The following is a 17754-nucleotide window of genomic DNA, read 5'->3' as shown; positions in this document are numbered from 1 at the left end:
ACAATTGGTATAGCACAGCAAGCACAGGGTTTTTTAAGCCAGATGGTCCTAGGTTTGAATCCCAGCTCTGCCTACTACCAACCTCCACTTCCTCTACAAATTGTGTGCAATAATAATGAGCCATGGCACTGCTGAAGGAATCAAAGGAAATACTGTCATCAAACCATCTATCGCAATGCCTAGCATGAGGCCCTGCCCAGCAGGGCTTCTCACACTTCTTTATGCAAGGGAATCACCTGAGGATCCTGTTAAATTGCAAATTCTGATTCAGTAGGTCTGGGGTGAAGCCTGAGAGTCTGCATTTCTAACAAGCTCCCAGTGATGCTCCTAGTGTTTGTTGAGGACCAATTTAAGTAGCAAGACTATAAAGTACCCTACGTATAAAGTGCCAAGGAATATAGAGGAGGAAGCAGCAAATTAATTACTTCTTCAAGAAAATAGAAGGCCTTGGGGCACATGGGTGGCTCAGTTGGTTAAGCAGCCAACTTCAGCTCAGGTCATGATCTCACAGTCTGTGGGTTCAAGCCCTGCGTCAGGCTCCATGCTGACAGCTCAGAGCCTCGAGCTGCTTCAGTTCTGTGTCTCCCTCTCTCTCTCTGCCCCTTCCCCCGCTCTCAAAAATGAATAAACATTAAAAAAAATTTTTTAAAAGAAAAGAAAAAGAAAATAGATGGTCAGAGCTGGACTTTCCTTGAAGAATTGGTAAGGGAATTTGTCAGGAATGAGAAGGACAGATTGCATTCCAGGCAGGAGAGGGAATGAGTTAAGACCTTAGCTTTCCATAGAAGTGGAAGGTGACTTTGGAAAGAATTTCAGGAATGTGGTGAGCAGCAGCCAGAAACTGAGAAAGTAGATTGTAAATGGTCTTAAACCTGATGCTAATGAGTTTTAATTTTAACCTAGGCCAGTGGTTCTCAAATTATGGCCCTTGATCAGCATCATCCCCCAATTTGTTAGAAATGCACGTTTTAGGGGGTGGCTGGCTGGCTCAGTGGGTAGAGCATGTGACTCTTGATCTCAGTTTAAGCCCCACATTGGGTGTGGAGCCTAGTTAAAAAGAGAGAAAAAAAAAAAGAAATGCACATTTTAGGACCCACCCCAGACCTATGGAATAAGATACACAGGAGAAGGGCCCACCAATCTGTGTTTGAACAAGTCCTGCAGTTAATGCTGATTGCTAAAATTTGAGAACCGCTAGCCCAGGGTAATGGGGGTGAGGCACTGGGAGGCCCCTTAAATGGCAGAGTGAGGTGGTCAGATTTGTGTTGTAGAAAGTTGGCTTGGCAGCTGAGATGCATTTGATGAGGAGAGCAAGATGGCAACACAACCAGTGAGGAGGTGTGGGAATCCAGGTGAGAGAAAGTGGGACCTGGCCCAGGATGATGGCTGAGGGAGGAAAGAAGAGAGACCTGGCCTAAGAATTAAGAAGGTAGACTCAGTAACACCTGGAGACCAACTGGATGAGATCTGTGAGGGTAAATGCAGAGTAGAAGATTCCAAAGTTTCTATCTTAGATAACTGAGTGGTTGGTGAAAAAATGAATTAAACTGTGGATAGACTGAATTTGCTTCAGGGCCACTCAAGGGGAAATGTCTTAAAGGTACTTGAAAATAAATATTTAAGAAAATAATGGCCCAGGTTCAGAACAGAGGCCTAAATTCATGGTCAAGATTTGAAACTCATTGGTACGTAATGGGCAGTTCAACCTGTACCTTTGGGGAAACTTATTCAAGAAATGAGAACAGACCAATGACAGAAGATCTAGAAACCTCAGTATTTAGGCATTGGCAGAGAAAGAGGAGGTTGGGATAGAAATTGAGAAGGAATTATCAAAGAAGTTGATGAGAATAAGGAAAGAAACACATTGAAGAAATCTCATGTGTCATACAGGAATGTCCTTGGCTAGAAATAATAGAAAACCTGGCAACAAGTTGTTTAAGCAAATGATATTTTTCTCACAAAGCAAGTTGGCGGTCTAGACCTGGTACAGAGACTCAATACTATCATTAAAGACGCAGACTCCTGCTTTCTTTCTGTGCTACCATTTTTAAGGTTTTGGCTTATAATCTTATATTTGAAGGATGGCTGCTGGACCTTCAGGAATCACATCCAAATTTAGAGGGACAGAAGGGCAAAGGCAAAACTAGCTACAACTCTCCTCCTTCTTTGGGAGTCTCTTTTCATTCACTGAACTATGGATTCATCTTGTTGGCTACTGAGCCACATGGTCATTCCTGGCTGCAGGAGATGGTAAAAAATTGAGTGTTCAACCTTCCAGCTTCTATAGAAGAAGACAAGGGATTGTGGGTAGGGAATGAATGTGAAGTCTGCTAAGTTGTTTTGTATGTCATCTACTGAAGGAGAAGACAGGGTGACAAAAGGGGAAGAGGATAGGCACAGCTTCTTATGCCTTTGTTGTTGCATAAATAAATCTTTTGTGCAAAATGTAAATGTAAACATTGTACAAGCAGTATACAGTTAAGGGTCAAAGAAAAGTTTTCCCAACTATTATACCCAATACTATCGTGTTTTGTTTTGTTGCTTTGTTTTTTTACTTTGACGCAGACTGCGTGGGGGCACCGGTGGCTCTGTCGGTTAAGAGTCGAGCTCTTGATTTCCACTCAGGTCATAATCTCACCATTCATGAGTAAGAGCCCTGCGCTGGGCTCTGCGCTGACAGCTCAGAGCCTGCTTGGCGTTCTCTCTCTCTCCCTCTCTCTCAGCTCCTCCCGCCCTCCCCCCTCCTCAAAATAAATAAATAAACTTTAAAAAAAGAAAAAAAACCAGACTGCCTGAATTTTGGGCCATGAATTCATTGTATACACAAACTCTGCTCAGATTCTCCACTTGGTCTTTTCTACAATGAATACAATACAAAACAGCAGGGAAAATTCCCTGACAGTTTCTCCTCCTTTTGTTCCTTTTATAATGTGAACAATTCTTCTCTAGGCACATTTATGACTGTTCCGACATTATATGTTGCTTAGTTGGAGAACACCAAATCTGGATGCATTTACTCTGAACATATGAATAAGGCATTTCATAAGCATAGGAGGAGAAACATAATGGTCATACAACATAAGAGATTGGAGATGTTTGGAGAATAAAAGTTATTACCCATGTGGTTTGTATCACTGCCAAGGTCAATTTGTAGAAGATTGCTCTTCTGAAATTGCTCAACTGATATCTCCGACTCACTTGCATTGGAGGAACTGAGAACTGATTACAGGGGCAACATCCCCAAATCTGCCACTGTGAAGGCAGATTAAGACTTCTAACATCAGGGTCAACAGGATAGCACTCTCAGCAGCAATTGATTTTTGAAAACTGATATATGCAATATTCTTTGTTTTGGCTCAGGCAAGGCCACCAGAGGCCTCTTATACTTGGGGATGAGGGCTATTTACAGTCAGGATTATACCTCTTGACTAAGGGCATTTGGGGGCATTTCTAGAACAGATGGATCATAAAATAGAAAGCCAGGAAACATCCTGATAAAAACTAGCAGAGGATAATACACATCAATATCATCAAGGAAATTAAAGGTTATTAAAAATTCTGTCAGAAAATAAGCTCAGCACCAGTGTCATTATTTATCTTTCATAACAGAGAGCTGTAGTATAGAAGTTCATTTCAAAAACATTAAACAATAATGAAAATATCTCAGTATTGTATTACCTGGACACCTAAAAGCTAATTAAAGACAAGGAAATGTAACCAAAATAAAATCAGAAGTCTTTAGGCTTTAAAAACTTGCCCTGAGGTTCAAGTAGAATTATTTTGGCAGAGTACCTGGGTGGTTCAGGTGGTTAAGTGTCCCACTCTTGGTTTCAGTTCAGGTCATGATCTCATGGTTTGTGAGTTTGAGCCCCACATCAGACTCTGCATGGACAATACAGAACCTGCTTGGGATTCTCTCCCTCTCCCTCTGACTCTCCCCTGCTCATGCGCTCACTCTCTCTCTCTCTCTCAAGAATAAAAAAAAAAAGTTAAAAAATAAGAACTATTTTGTACATTCCCCTTTTTACATGATCTATATTCCACCTAAACCGACTCATATTGGTTGGTTGGAAATTTTGTATTTTTTTTGCCTTTACCTTTACAAGTAATTTTCAGAAATTTTTAACCTATGCTCGGAGACTACTTAAAAAAAGGTTTTTTAATATTTATTTATTTTTAAGAGACAGAGAGACAGAGTGTGAGTGGGGAAGGGGCAGAGAGAGAGAGAGAGAGAGAGAGAGAGAGAGGGAGATACAGAATCTGAAGCAGGCTCCAGGCTCTGAGCTGTCAGCACAGAGCCTGATGCAGGGCTTGAACCCACCAGCCATGAGATCATGACCTGAGCTGAAGTAAGACGCCCAACTGACTGAGCCACCCAGGCACCCCTCAGAGACTTCTTTTTAAAAAATAATAATAAAAAAAAACTTTATTGAGATACAATAAAATTTACAATGAACATTCATGTACAAATTTTATGTAGACGTATGCTTTCACTTCTTTTCAATATTTGCCTAGGAGAGTAACTGCTGGGTCATATGGTAACTCTGTGTTTAACATTTTGAGGAACTGCCAAGCTGTTTGCCAAAGTGGCTACACACCCTTTTACATTCCCATCAGCAATGTATGAGAGTTCCAATTTCTCCACATTTAGGGTTCCAAGTAAAGCCACATTTAGAGGCTTTATTTTTATGTGAAACAAACACAGAGGACCCAACCACCAGTTCCAGTCATAGAAAGTTTCCTTTCAGGGCAAAAAGAAAAAATTTTTTGCCTTTTTTTGCATGAATGAAAACATGTCTTGCATCATCTTCCCCATTCCCAAAGTTTGTATTCCATGGTAACTGCATAATCCACACAGAGTAGAAGCACTAAGGGTTCCTGGTGGCTTAATTGGTGGAACACGCAACTCTTGATCTCAGGGTTGTGAGTTTGAGCCCCATGCTGGGTGTAGAGATTATGTAAAAATAAAATCTTGAAAAAAAAAAAAAAGCACACTACCTGATTTCTTTTGGGTTATGATACGGTCCAATAAGATCTAAAGGATGGGACGTAGTTTTGCCAAAATTCAAATAGGCCAACCAGACATTTGGTTTCTTGTTTGGGGATAGTCCTTTATTTATTTATTTTTATTTATTAATGATTTTTTATTCTTGGGGCGCTTGGCTAGCTCAGTCAGAAGAGCATGTGACCCTTGATCTTGGGGTCATGAGTTCGAACCCCACATTGGGTGTAGAGTTTCCTTAAATGAATACAAATTTTTTAAAAAATATATTTTTTAGGGGCGCCTGGGTGGCGCAGTCGGTTAAGCGTCCGACTTCAGCCAGGTCACGATCTCGCGGTCTGTGAGTTCGAGCCCCGCGTCAGGCTCTGGGCTGATGGCTCAGAGCCTGGAGCCTGTTTCAGATTCTGTGTCTCCCTCTCTCTCTGCCCCTCCCCTGTTCATGCTCTGTCTCTCTCTGTCCCAAAAATAAATAAAAAACGTTGAAAAAAAAATATTTTTTAAAATGTTTATTTATTTTTGAGAGAGGGAGAGACAGAGCGCAAGCAGGGAAGGGGCAGAGAGAGGGGGAGACACAGATTCCCAGGTCGGCTCCAGGCTCTGAGCTGTCAGCACAGAGCCCCAACACAGGGTTTGAACTCATTGACTGTGAGATCATGACCTGAGCCAAAGTCGGATGCTTAACAGACTAAGTCACCCAGGCGCCCCAGGATTTTTTATTCTTAAATAATCTCTACAGCAACGTGGGGCTTGAACTCAACGACCGTGAGATTAAGAGTCACCCACTCCACCAACAGAGCCAGCGAGGTGCCCAATAATCACTTATTTTTAACTGCCTGAATGTAATTCCCAGGCACTAACAACAGTTTGCTTGGGGCTGTAAAGAAGTGAGGTTCTCATTTAAGAAGTCTAATTAGTATCTGCAACCTATAAGGGAACGTCATTACCTTAAGGGCTCTGGGGCTTCACTCATGTTAATTTTAGGAAGGGTGGGTGGATTTCCCAGGGAGTAGGCCAGGATACCTGAATCTCCGGGTCAGAAATTAGCAACAATTTTCCACCTGAGCCAGCTTCTGCCTCAGGCAGAATTTTGAGTTCACCATCCTTTCAGACTTTCCTTGTTTCCCTGATTGCTGCTTTCAGTCTGCCCATAGAGCTCCTTGCCACTGGAGCCTTGCACACAGCTGTTTGGCACTTCTCCCAGAGTAAGGCCCCTCCAACTATCCTGGGTCAGTGTCAATGCTCTTGGAACCTACTTGACAAACTTCAGTAATAGTTTTTTTTTTTTTTAATTCATATTTTACATTAAACATCCATATCTGCCATTTTCCTCCCACACTTTTACTGAGTAAGAGACCAGTGGGCAACCTAAACCACCAACCTCCCTTTCTCTCTCTCCTTTCCCACCTTTGCTTTTCCCGCTTGAGAGGCTATAAGACCCCAAACTGACTATATTTTTTTCCGAAGACTTGAAAATAAGTTTAAGTGTATTGTCAAGATCTCCCTGATCTCAGCCTTATTTAAATAAAACTGTTTGAAATTTAAAACTTATTTAACATTTTAGTTGCCGTGGCTCTATCATTTTAATCTTATATACTTGAGAATAAGAAATCACCTCTGAAGTATGATTGTGTCAGAAGCATGGAAACATAGGTAAGAGTTTCTCATACATATTTAATCTGAATACTAACCTGTTTTTACCAGTTTTATCTGATCAGATAACATACAGAAATTTCACAAATGATTTTTAAATTCTTACCCATAGAAGTTAGACATCTCAATTTTAATATTTTTAACTTTCTACCCGGTATAGAGAAATAATTCTCTAACATCAGAAAACAGCAGCGCAAGTAAAACAATAAAGGGCAACTGACACTCAGTATGGAATGGGGGTGGGCAGGAAGACAATGGGGAGTGATGGGACCATCCCCTGAAGGCCATAGGGTTTCTCTAAATGGGACTGCAGCTTTCCAGCTGCATCCATGGCGTGGCAGCTAGGTTCTCAGACCCTGGTGCCAGACAGCCTGGGTGTGCAACCCAGCTCCTCCACTTCCTAGCTGTCTGACAAGTTACTCAACCCTTCTGGGCTTTAGTTTTCTCTTCCTTAATAGAGAGGAAGAAGAAGAAAGTAGTTATTTAGATTAAATTTGTGATGTGCTTGGAACACTGCTTGATACATACATAGTGTTAGCTAATATCTGATTATACCAAGGTGGGTCCAGGTTATATAGCTTCTGGTTTTTCACAGAAAGAGAAATCCAGGTTATTATGTGAAATTTCTCAATGTTCAGAGTGTTGGCTTGTTTAAAGCAAAGTGTGACATTGTAGGCTATGACTGTGCAACCCCTCTAAACTATACTTTTCTTAAAATTTTATTTAGTTAACATACAGCACAATATTGGTTTCAGGAGTAGAATTCAGTGATTCCTTACTTACACACAACACCCAGCGCTTATCCCAACAAGTGCCGTCCTTAATACCCATCACCCATGTAGTTCATCTCCTCCCACCTTCCTCCATCAACCCTCAGTTTGTTCTCTATTGTTAAGAGCCTCTCCCCCCAACCCGCCGCCACTTTCCCATATATTTGTCTGCTTTGTTTCTTAAATTCCACATATGAGTGAAATCATATGGCATTTGTCTTTCTCCGATTGACTTATTTTGCTTAGCATAATACATTCTAGCTCCATCCATGTCATTGCCAAAGGCAAGATTTCATTATTTTAATGGCTGAGTAATATTCCATTATATATTATATATACATACTACATATAATACAAACACACAACGGCTTCTTTATCCATTCATCAGTCGATGGACATTTGGGCTGTCTCCATAGTTTGGCTATTGTTGATAATGCTGCTATAAACATTGAGGTACAGGTAACCCTCCAAATCTGTATTTTTGTATCCTTTGGGTAAATACCTAATAGTGCGATTGCTGGATCCTAGGGTAGCTCTATTTTCAGTTTTTTGAGGGACCTCCATATTGTTCTCTAGAATGATTGCAGCAGTTTGCATTCCCACCAACAATTTAAGAGGGTGCCCCTTTCTCCGAATATTTGCCAACACCTGTTGTTTCTTGTGTTGTTAATTTTAGCCACTCTGACAGGTGTGAGGTGGTATCTCATTGTGCTTTTGATTTGTATTTCCCTGATGATGAGTGATGTTGAGCATCTTTTCATGTGTCTGTTAGCCATCTGGATGTCTTCTTTTATTTTTGAGAGAGAGAGAGCAAGTGGGGAGAGGCAGGGAGAGAGGGGGACAGAGGATCCGAAGTGGGCTCTATACTGACAGCAGAGAGCCCGATGTGGGGCTCAAACTCACAAACTGTAAGCTCATGACCTGAGTCAAAGTTGGATGCTTAACCAACTGAGCCACCTGAGTGCCCCTTTCTAGATGTCTTCTTTGGAAAAATGTCTATTCATGTCTTCCACCCGTTTCTTAACTGGGTTAATTGTTTTTTGGGTGCTGAGTTTGAGAAGTTCTTTATAGATTTTGGATACTAACCCTCTATCCAATATGTTATTTGCGAATATCTCCCATTTCATAGGCTGCATTTAGTTTTGTCGATTGTTTCCTTTGCTGTACTTTCATTGCAATCTCACCAACTCTCACCAACTACCTGTTAAATGGTATTTTGACAGCACCACCCACCAGTTCTCCTCTGAGCCCCAGGGTCCTATGTAGGGATGCCTGTTTCATCTTGTCAGGGGAATACTTAAAATGTCCCAAAGGGAATTATTGATTCACCCAATCCCCAACACACAAAATCTGTTCTTCCTCCACGTCCCTCTTCTCAGTAAATGGCACTCAGCCATCTCAGCAAATCCACTGTTTGCCAATGCCAGAAACCTGGGAGCCACCCTCTATTTTTCTCCCTTCTGATCTTCTCCTCCCAGTCCTACCTCCACTTGTGCAGGTGAATGCGGGCTGAAGAGGCCTGGCTAAGGAGGGGCCTGAAATCCAACCTCCAGCGTATAGGACTGTGTCTGCCTAAAGGATTGGGTCGGTTTTTCTTCGTGCATTTGACTTAGCAGAGTTCAGTCTCTCCCCAATTCATTACCAAGTCTCTTGGTATTTTGTCCACAATTCTTGAATCTATCTACTTCCCTCCATCTCTGCTGTTCAGTGTAAGCCATCCTCATTTTTCATCTGGGGGACTCAAATTGCTTTGTAACTGTCTAGCTGCTTCTTTGTTCACACACCCTTCCAGTCATCCCCACCCATTCGCCAAGGTAAGCAATCTTTTTAAAAGGGCAAATAAAATACATTACACCCCTGTTTAAAACTCTTTAATGACTTCCTGTTGTTCTTACGGCAAAGATCAAAATCATAACACCATGTCCTGTGTGATCTTGCTCCCAGCCTCATCTCCAGCCATTTTACTCTTGCTTAAGTTACCCTGGGCTTTCTTCTTATCTTGTTTTAGGCATTATTATCATGCCCAAACAGCTTCTACTGCCTTCAGGGTTTCACTTAATGTCTTTTCAGGGAGGCCTTTTCTACCTCCATATTAAATGTGCTCCCTCTGTGCTGTGCTGTCTTCACTATGCCCATTTCCTTTATAGAGCTTATCTCTGTTATGAAAATGTGCACACTGAGTGCATATGTGTAGAAATTTGTAGCTATGTTATTTCTTATTAAATGAGGCAAACTTTTTTTTCAGAGGCTGTCATTGCTCTTGGGGACTGGGCTGAACTTAAACTTGCCAGTTAAAGTTATCTGGTCTTAAAAGATCTCATTTGAGGTAAATATTCTGTCAGCTTAAAATTGCAGTCCTGCCAGAACTTTCCCTTCCACACCTTGACTTCCCAAGATGGCCTGCAAGATCAAAGGGAAGGTTGGAAGCAGTGGCCAGAGGGGTCTCAGATCTGTGTGCAGAATTAAGAGCTGTAGCCAGGGTCCTCACTGGCTTCTGCTCCCTAGTCACTCCTGATCACCACAGCCCTGAGGTTGTTGACTGGCAAGCTCGTGATCTATTGCTTCAGCACCTTGAAATTCATATGTCTCACTTTCTCACCCCAGCCCCTCCAATCCCTGCTCCTTTCATCAGCTGACTTGGGAACCCTTTTGCTCTTGCTGGAGGCTTCAGCTCTGCTCATCCTTGGGGTCTTAGTCACATTCTCCAGCCATTCCCTGCCATTCAATCCACCACTGCCCCTGGCTTAGGATCACCTAGTCCCTGGCACATTGTCCCATCCATGGCTCTCAACCATGCTATTTTGCCTGTCAGGGAGCATCGAGAGAAGTCTGGGTTTCTGGCACACCATCTGCAAGGTGTGGACAACTAGAAGCATCAACCTCTCTCTCCCCAATACCCCTACTCCTGAGCCCTGCTCAGTGTGAGACATTTGCCAGAATTGTTCAGCCTTCTAAGCTGGGCTAGGGGAAGTGGGTTTCTAGCCTCACCCAATCCCTAGTCAGCTGGACACTACTATGCCCCTTTTTCAGGGTTAGACCTCAAAATCAGGGGAATATTGACCCATTCATGCTGACCTCTTACCCTACTTCTTTCTCTATGAAATTTATTTTTTACCTCCCCAATTCCTATTCTCTCTTTGGGTCTTAGCTTCAGGATAAGAGAAGCCTTTCCTGGCCTTTCAGATCAGATTGTCTGTAAATTTCACAAGGGCAGGATCAGTTTTGTTCCTTTCTGATCCTCGGTGCCTAACATAGTGCTTGGCAGACAGTGCCAGAACAGAAACACAATAAAAAATTTGCTGAACAAATATTGTCAATCTGTCTTTACCCCTGATAGACTTTAAGGTCAGGGGGCCAGGGGTGACATGTTATAAAACCCTCAATTTCCTTATCATACAGAGTTTTGGAGTCAGTTCCTGGTCCTATTAACTCATTCATTCAACAAATACTTTTTGAGTGCATGCCACATGCAATGCACTGGGCTTGCTATTGGAGATAAAGGAGTGAACTCTTTAAAACATTTTTATTAAGCATTAAAAATTGATAACATATGTAAAGTATAAAAAATTATATAGGAAACTCTCTCTAAGCTTATCACTCAGCTCCAGTGGTAAATCTTTACACAGTGACTTGAACAGATTGAAGGGAACAGAAACAGATCCCTGGACACCGGTTGGGCGGCTACAGCAGTCTTGGGCAGGAGATGATGTGGTCTGGGGTAGGGCGGTACAGGGAGAAAGAAAAAGGTGGGCTCAAAAGATATTTAGCAGGTAAACTGGACTTGATGGATTGTCACTCACTAGTTGTGTAAACTAGTTAAATCCCAACCTTTTGGAGCCCCAATTTCTGCATCTGTATCATAGGTTAGTAATAACTATTGTTATTTGTATCCCTAGAACCTAGCACAAAGCTTGGTACAAGATGATACACATACACAAATCATAGCTACTGTTACTACTGTAGAAGCTTCACATATGCCGGCAGAAGGAATATTCTGTCAAACTTGAGGCTGGAACTTGCCATCTTCTAGGGAGGAAAATGATAAATGATGATGGTGCCTTTGCCAGAACCAACATCCATACTCCCCAGGCAGTGCGGCAGCACCGGCCGGGATCAGAGTCTGGGCCACCGCCAACCACAGCTCCAGCCCAGCCAGCCGCGGCCCCAGCACCAGCTGGAGTCCTGGCCCCGCCCACATCTCTGCAAGTTCCGCCCCCGGGGCCGCGCGCGCGCGCGCGCCGCCGCCGCGCGCGTCCCGCCCCGCCCCTGCTGCTGACGTGCGGGGCCGAAAGGGAGGGACGGGCGGGCTCCGCCGAGCCTTGTGCTTCCGCGGGCTCTGGGGTCGCTGGGGCCTCGTGGCGGGGCGGCTCCGCGGAGCTTCGCCCGCTTTCGCACCTTCCTTGTGTCCTCTCGCGGCGCCCAGCGGGCCCTGCGCTTCGGCGGGAGACCCGGCAAGGGTGAGTGTTGGCGGGAGCGGGTTCCGGCCGGCCGGGCGCGCGCTCCGCTCTCCCGGGCATTGTCTGGGCGGGGGCGGCGCGGGCACGTGCGCTCCCCTCCCCCACCCGGGTGGCCGCGCGGTCCCGGGCGGAGCGGAGGGGGGAGCGAGTGACTGCGGATAGAAGAGGACCGGAGGGGCGGGCTGGTTCCGCGGTGAGTGTGTCTGTCGGAGGAGTCTTCGAAGCGGCAACCTGGAATTTGGCTGTGTGGGGGGTCCTTTTCTAAGGGGCACAGTGCTCTCTGCGGGGATGGGGGTCCCTTGGGCCCCAGTGGCCGGAGCTTTCAGCATGTTAAGCTCGGTGGCCTCTGATGGGCTCGGAAATGAGATTTGGCTCCGGTACCAGCAAGTTGTGGATTTACCAACAAGAACGGTGAAATCTACCTCCAACCTGTCGCCATCCTTACCGCCCCCCTCCCCTGTGAAGGATGAGTGGGATTTAAAAAGGTTGGAGGATCTTCCAGGGATATGCCCGAGTTAAAGCACCAGATGTGTGAGACAGTGCGAGGTTAGAGTGGAAAGCTTGGGAAAGTGAGTAGTTGGAAGAAAGACTGGTTCGGTGGGTTGTGGCCAGATTGCAGAAGACAATGAATGAGGTTTATCTCATAATCTTTTTTTTCTGTTGTGAGTGTAATTATGTTATAAAATAGAAAGTAGAGGAGGAAAATATCACCGATAATCCCATAGCCCTGACACATCATTCTTAGTGTTTATGTTTGCTAGTATTTTCATCTAAGCTTATAACAGTTACAGTTAGAGTTTACCTACAATTTTCCATTTTCTTTTTTCCTTAAGGTGTAAAAATGCGATGTAATACACAGTATTCAACAATATCGTTTCCTCTTAATAAGCAAGTATTCATCATAGAAAAGTTTAAAAATACAAGCGAAATGAGGAAGAGTATTCATAGTTCTGCTGCCTAGAGATGTTATTGTATATTTTTGGTTGTGTATATTCTTTCAAAGATAGGAGCAGATAATGCCCTAATTAGGAATTTAGTTTTCATAGGAATCCTTTGAAGGTTTTAAGAAGGCAGGTAGCATAATCTGACTGCTATGTGGAGGAAGAGGGCAAGAGTGGGGAGCTGGGAGATCAGTTAGGATGCTGTTTGCAGTACCTTGGACTAGGTCCATGGCAGGGATGAAGAGTAGAAAGATTTAAAAATATTTTGGAGGTAGAATGAACAAGACTTGGAAGTGGATTGATGAAGGAATGGGAGAATTCTTTGCTTTTTAAAAAATATATATCTATTTTTTAATTAAGTAAACTCTGTGCCCTACGTGGGGCTTGAACTCATGACCCTGAGAGATCGAGTCGCATGCTCTACTAACTACTCACTGAGCCAGCTGCATTCCCCGAGAATTCTTTGCTTTTTGGTATTTGTTTTGAGCAACTATGAGTAAATGGTGGCATTTACTGAGAGGGAGAAGAATGGAACAGAAGTTTGAGGTGGGAAGAATCATGAGATCTATTTTGGGTGTATTAAATGTGAGATGCTTATCAGTTGTGAAGTTGGTAGTTGAGGAAGCAATTGGGTGAACAGGTTTGGATCTCATGGAAGAGAGAGCCAAGAGCTGTTAGATAAAAATTTGGAGTACTCAGTACATAGATGATATCGAAAGGTATAGACTGTATGAGATCACCAAGGTAAAAAGTATAGATAGAGAAGTGAAAATTGGCACTTGGTCCCCCCCAATACTTCAAGATGTAGTAGAGGAAGAAGATTGAACACAGGACAGAAGAAATAGCCAGTCAGGTAGGTAGGGGAGCAAAAGACTGGTGTGATGGAAACCAAGAAAAATAAGTTCACAGAAGACAAGAGACTTGGTCCATCCTTACTTCTGAGATGTTTAATTGGTTTTGGAGGTTGTTGGTTTGGTCACTGGTATTACTATTTTTTTTTTTTTTAAATTTTTAAGTAATCTCCACACTCAGCATGGGGCTTGACTCACAACCCAGAGATGAAGAGTCTCATGCTTCACTGACTGAACCAGCCAGGCACCCCTGGTCATTGGTATTATTATTATTTTTTAAACGTTTATTTGTTTTTGAGAGAGAGAGTATGCATATGCAAGCGGGGGACGGTCAAAGAGAGGGAGACAGGATCCCAAGCTGGCTCTGCACTGACAGCAGTGAGCCCGGTGTGGGGCTGGAACTGACAAACCGCAAGATCATGACCTGAGCTGAAGTCAGATATGTTCAACCGACTGAGCCACCCACACCCCCCCTTTGTCATTGGTATTATTATCCAGTGTTCTAGAAGTAGGAGGTGGAAACTAGATTGGAATAATTGATTGCGGCTTGAGTAAGTGAAGATAATGAGTGTGAATTACAAAAACCTGGGCCTTCTTCAACATGCCTTATTTCCATCTGCTCCACAACTAAATTTGATAGGTGAAAAATGGTGTCTTGTTTAGTATTTCATTCCTTGATTACTAGTGTGTTTGAAAATTTTTTCACATATATTGGTCATTGGTGAATTTCTGTTTCTGTCCTGTGTGTATCTTTTTGTGTTTATCACTTTTGGGAATTGATTGTCAAGAGTTCTTTTAGATACTGAAAACATGTAGTTTTACGTAGAGCTTGCAGAATTTCCCCCCTTAAGTATTTTTCCTTTCTGGGAATAAATGAGTTTATTATATATGCTCCATCAGGAGAGACATGTCTGATCCCAAGTTAATACATGGTTAACTTCTATATATGCTTTTTTTTTTTTCAATTGTAAAATACACATAGCCTAAAATTTACTACCTTAACCATTTTTAAGTGTGCAGTTCAGTGGTATTAAATCCATTTGTAACAGTGTGCAACTATCACCACCATCCATCTCCACCACTCTTTTCATCTTGTAAAACTGAAAATCTATACCCATTAAACAATAACTCCCCATTCCTCCTTTCTTCTAGTCCCTATAGCAGCCCCATTCTTTCTGTCTCTGTGATTGATTTTGACTACATTAAGTACCTCATGTAAGTAGAATCATACAGTATTTGTCTTTTTCTGATGGGTTTATTTCACTTAGCGTAATGCCCTCAAGATTCATCCATGTTGTAGCAGGTGTCAGAATTTCCTTCCTTTAAAAAAAAATTACATATTTTAATTAATTAAATCATTTTTATTTTTTTAAGTAGCCTCCATGCCCAGCATTGGAGCCCAATATGGGGCTGAACTCAGGACCCCTGAGATCAAGAGCTGGCCACTTAACTGACTGAGGCCATTCAGGTTCCCCTATTTTAACTAATTTTTATTCCAGTTGACATACAGTGTTATATTAGTTTCAGGTGTAGGATATAGTGATTCAACAATTCCATACATCACCGTGCTCATCAGGACTAGTGACTCCTTAATCCCTATCACCTACTTCACTCATCCCCTCACCTCCTCCCCTCTGGTAACCATCAGTTTGTTCTGTATAGTTAAGGGTCTGTTTCTTGGTTTGTCTCTCTCTTCCTCTCTTCCCCTTTGCTCATTTGTTTCTTAACAGTTTCAAATGAGTGAAATCATAGGTATTTGCCTTTCTTTGGCTTATTTCACTTAGCATAATAACCTCCAGGTCCATCCATGTCCTTGCAAATGGAAAGATTTTATTCTTTTTTATGGCTGAATAATATTCCATTGTGTTTATATATATCACATTTTCTTCATTCATCAGTGGACATGGGCTGCTTCCATATCTTGGCTATTATAAATAATTCTTCTATAAACATAGGGGCATGTGTTTCCCTTTGAATCAGTGTTTTTCTTTTAGTAAAGAACTTTCCTTTTTTAAGGCTGAATAATATTCCAGTGTATGTATATATCCCATTTTATTTCCCCATTCATCTGTCGATGAACACTTGGGTTGCTTCCATGTTTTGGCTCTTATAAATAATGCCGCTAAGAACATGGGTATACAGATACCTCTTCAAGGTCCTGCTTTTAGTTCTTTTGGTTTGTATATACCCAGGGGTGGAATTGTTGGATCATACAGTAATGCTATTGTTAGTTTTTTTGTCGAACTGCCACACTGTTTTCCATAGTGGCTTGCACGTATATTCATATATTCCCACCAACACTGTACAAGGGTTCCAGTTTCTTCACATTCTTGCTGACATTTGTTTTCTGGGTTTTTTTTTTTTTTTTTGTTGTTGTTGTTTGTTTGTTTTTGATAGCCATCCTAATGGGTGTGAGGTAATAATCTCACTGAGGTTTTGATTTGTACTTTTTTCCCTAATATTAGTGATGTTGAGCATCTTTTCATGTGCTTATTGGGCACTTGTATACCTTTGGAGAAATGTTTATTCAAATCTTTTGTCTATTTTAAGTCAAGTTTTTGTTGCTTTGAGTTTTAAGAGTTCTCTCTATATATTCTGGATATTGATCCCTTATTGAATGTATGATTTGCAAATATTTTAGCTTTTTGTGAATTGTCTTTTTACTCTGTTGATAGTGTCTTTTGATGCACAAAATTTTTAAATTTTCATGAAGCCCAGTTTGTCTTTTTTTTTTTTTTTTTTTTTTTTACCTGTGCTTTTGGTGTCATATCTAAGAAATCTTTGCCAATCCAATGTTGTGAAGCTTTTAATAGTTCTGTTGTTTTAAGTCTTATATTTAAACCTTTGATCCATTCTGAGTTAATTTTTGTATGTGTTGTTAAGGGTCTGACTTCATTCTTTCACGTGTAGATATTCAGTTTTCCCAGCACCATTTGTGGAAAAGACTATTCTTTCCCCATAGAATGGTCTTGGTACGCTTGTCAAAAATCATTTGACCATATATGCAAGGCTTTGTTTCTGGGCTCTCTTCTCCATTGGTCTGTTTATTTCTGTTTACGGCAGTACCAAACTGTTTTGATTACTGTAGCTTCTAGTAAGTTTTGAAATCAGGAGTGACTTCTTCAGTTTTGTTCAAGATTGTTTTGGTCAGGGTCCCTTGAAATTCCATATGAATTTCAAGATGGGTTTTTCTATTTCTGCGGAAAATGTCATTGGGATTGTGATAGGGATTGCATTGAATCTGTAGATGGCTTTGGGTAGTACTGAGTTTTAAACAGTATTTTTCAATCCGTAAACATGAGATATGTTTCCATTCAGTTATGTTGTATTTAATTTCTTTCAGCAATGTTTTGTAGTTTTCATTGTATTACTCTTTGACTTCCTTGGTTAATTCCTAAGTACAGTTGGCTCTTGAACAACATGGGTTTGAATTGTGCAGATCCACTTCTATGTGGACTTCTTTGGATACAGTATAATACTGTAAATGTGTTTTCTCTTCATGATTTTCTTAGTTTTTTCTCTAGTTTATTTTATTGTGAGAATACAGCATATAATACTTATAATATACAAAATATTTGTTAATTGTTAATGTTATCGGTAAGGCTTCTGGTCAACAGTTGGCTGTTAGTAGTTAAGTTTTGGGGGAGTCAAAAGTTATACATGGATTTGACTGTGTGGGGGTTGGTGCCCCCAATGCCTGCATTGTTCAAGGGTCAACTGTATTTTATTCATTTTGATGCTGTTATAAATGGAATTGTTTCTGTAATTTACTTTGCAGATTTTTTAGTGAGTATAGAAATGCAGCTGATTTTTGTGTGTTGACAGTATCCTGATATTTTGCTGAATTAATTTATTACAGTTTTTTTTGGTGGAATATTTAGGGTTTTTACATATAAGATCATATCCCTCCATATTAAAAACCCTTCGTATTCATTCATTGGATGCACTATAATTTGCCATCGACTACTACCAATTTTTTATTATAAAATATACAGGAAGAGGAGAACTAACACTTAAACTATAGATCTGTAAGTGCAGCTCACATAGGAGAGTAAATTGAGAGCAGTTTCTTAGGATAGATTT

The 17754-nt window shown here is 41.6% G+C and overlaps 1 protein-coding gene across 2 annotated transcripts in view; it reads left to right on the top strand.

Moving 5' to 3' along the window:
* Positions 1-11707: 11707 nt before the first annotated feature.
* YEATS2 (YEATS domain containing 2) overlaps positions 11708-17754 on the top strand; it is a 112165-nt gene continuing 106118 nt past the window's right edge. Inside the window, exon 1 of one of the 2 annotated variants that reach the window (XM_042998891.1) lies at positions 11708-11879. The gene's annotated coding sequence lies outside the window, so the exon portion shown is untranslated. Of the gene's footprint in view, positions 11880-12018; positions 12073-17754 lie in introns of those variants that run through there. The other variant, XM_042998892.1, reaches the window with a different exon arrangement.

The sequence above is a fragment of the Panthera tigris genome, chromosome C2, assembly GCF_018350195.1.
Source record: "Panthera tigris isolate Pti1 chromosome C2, P.tigris_Pti1_mat1.1, whole genome shotgun sequence".
Lineage (NCBI taxonomy): Eukaryota > Metazoa > Chordata > Mammalia > Carnivora > Felidae > Panthera > Panthera tigris.
Note: the sequence above shows the minus strand (reverse complement) of the source record. Positions and strands in the feature narration are given on the sequence as shown.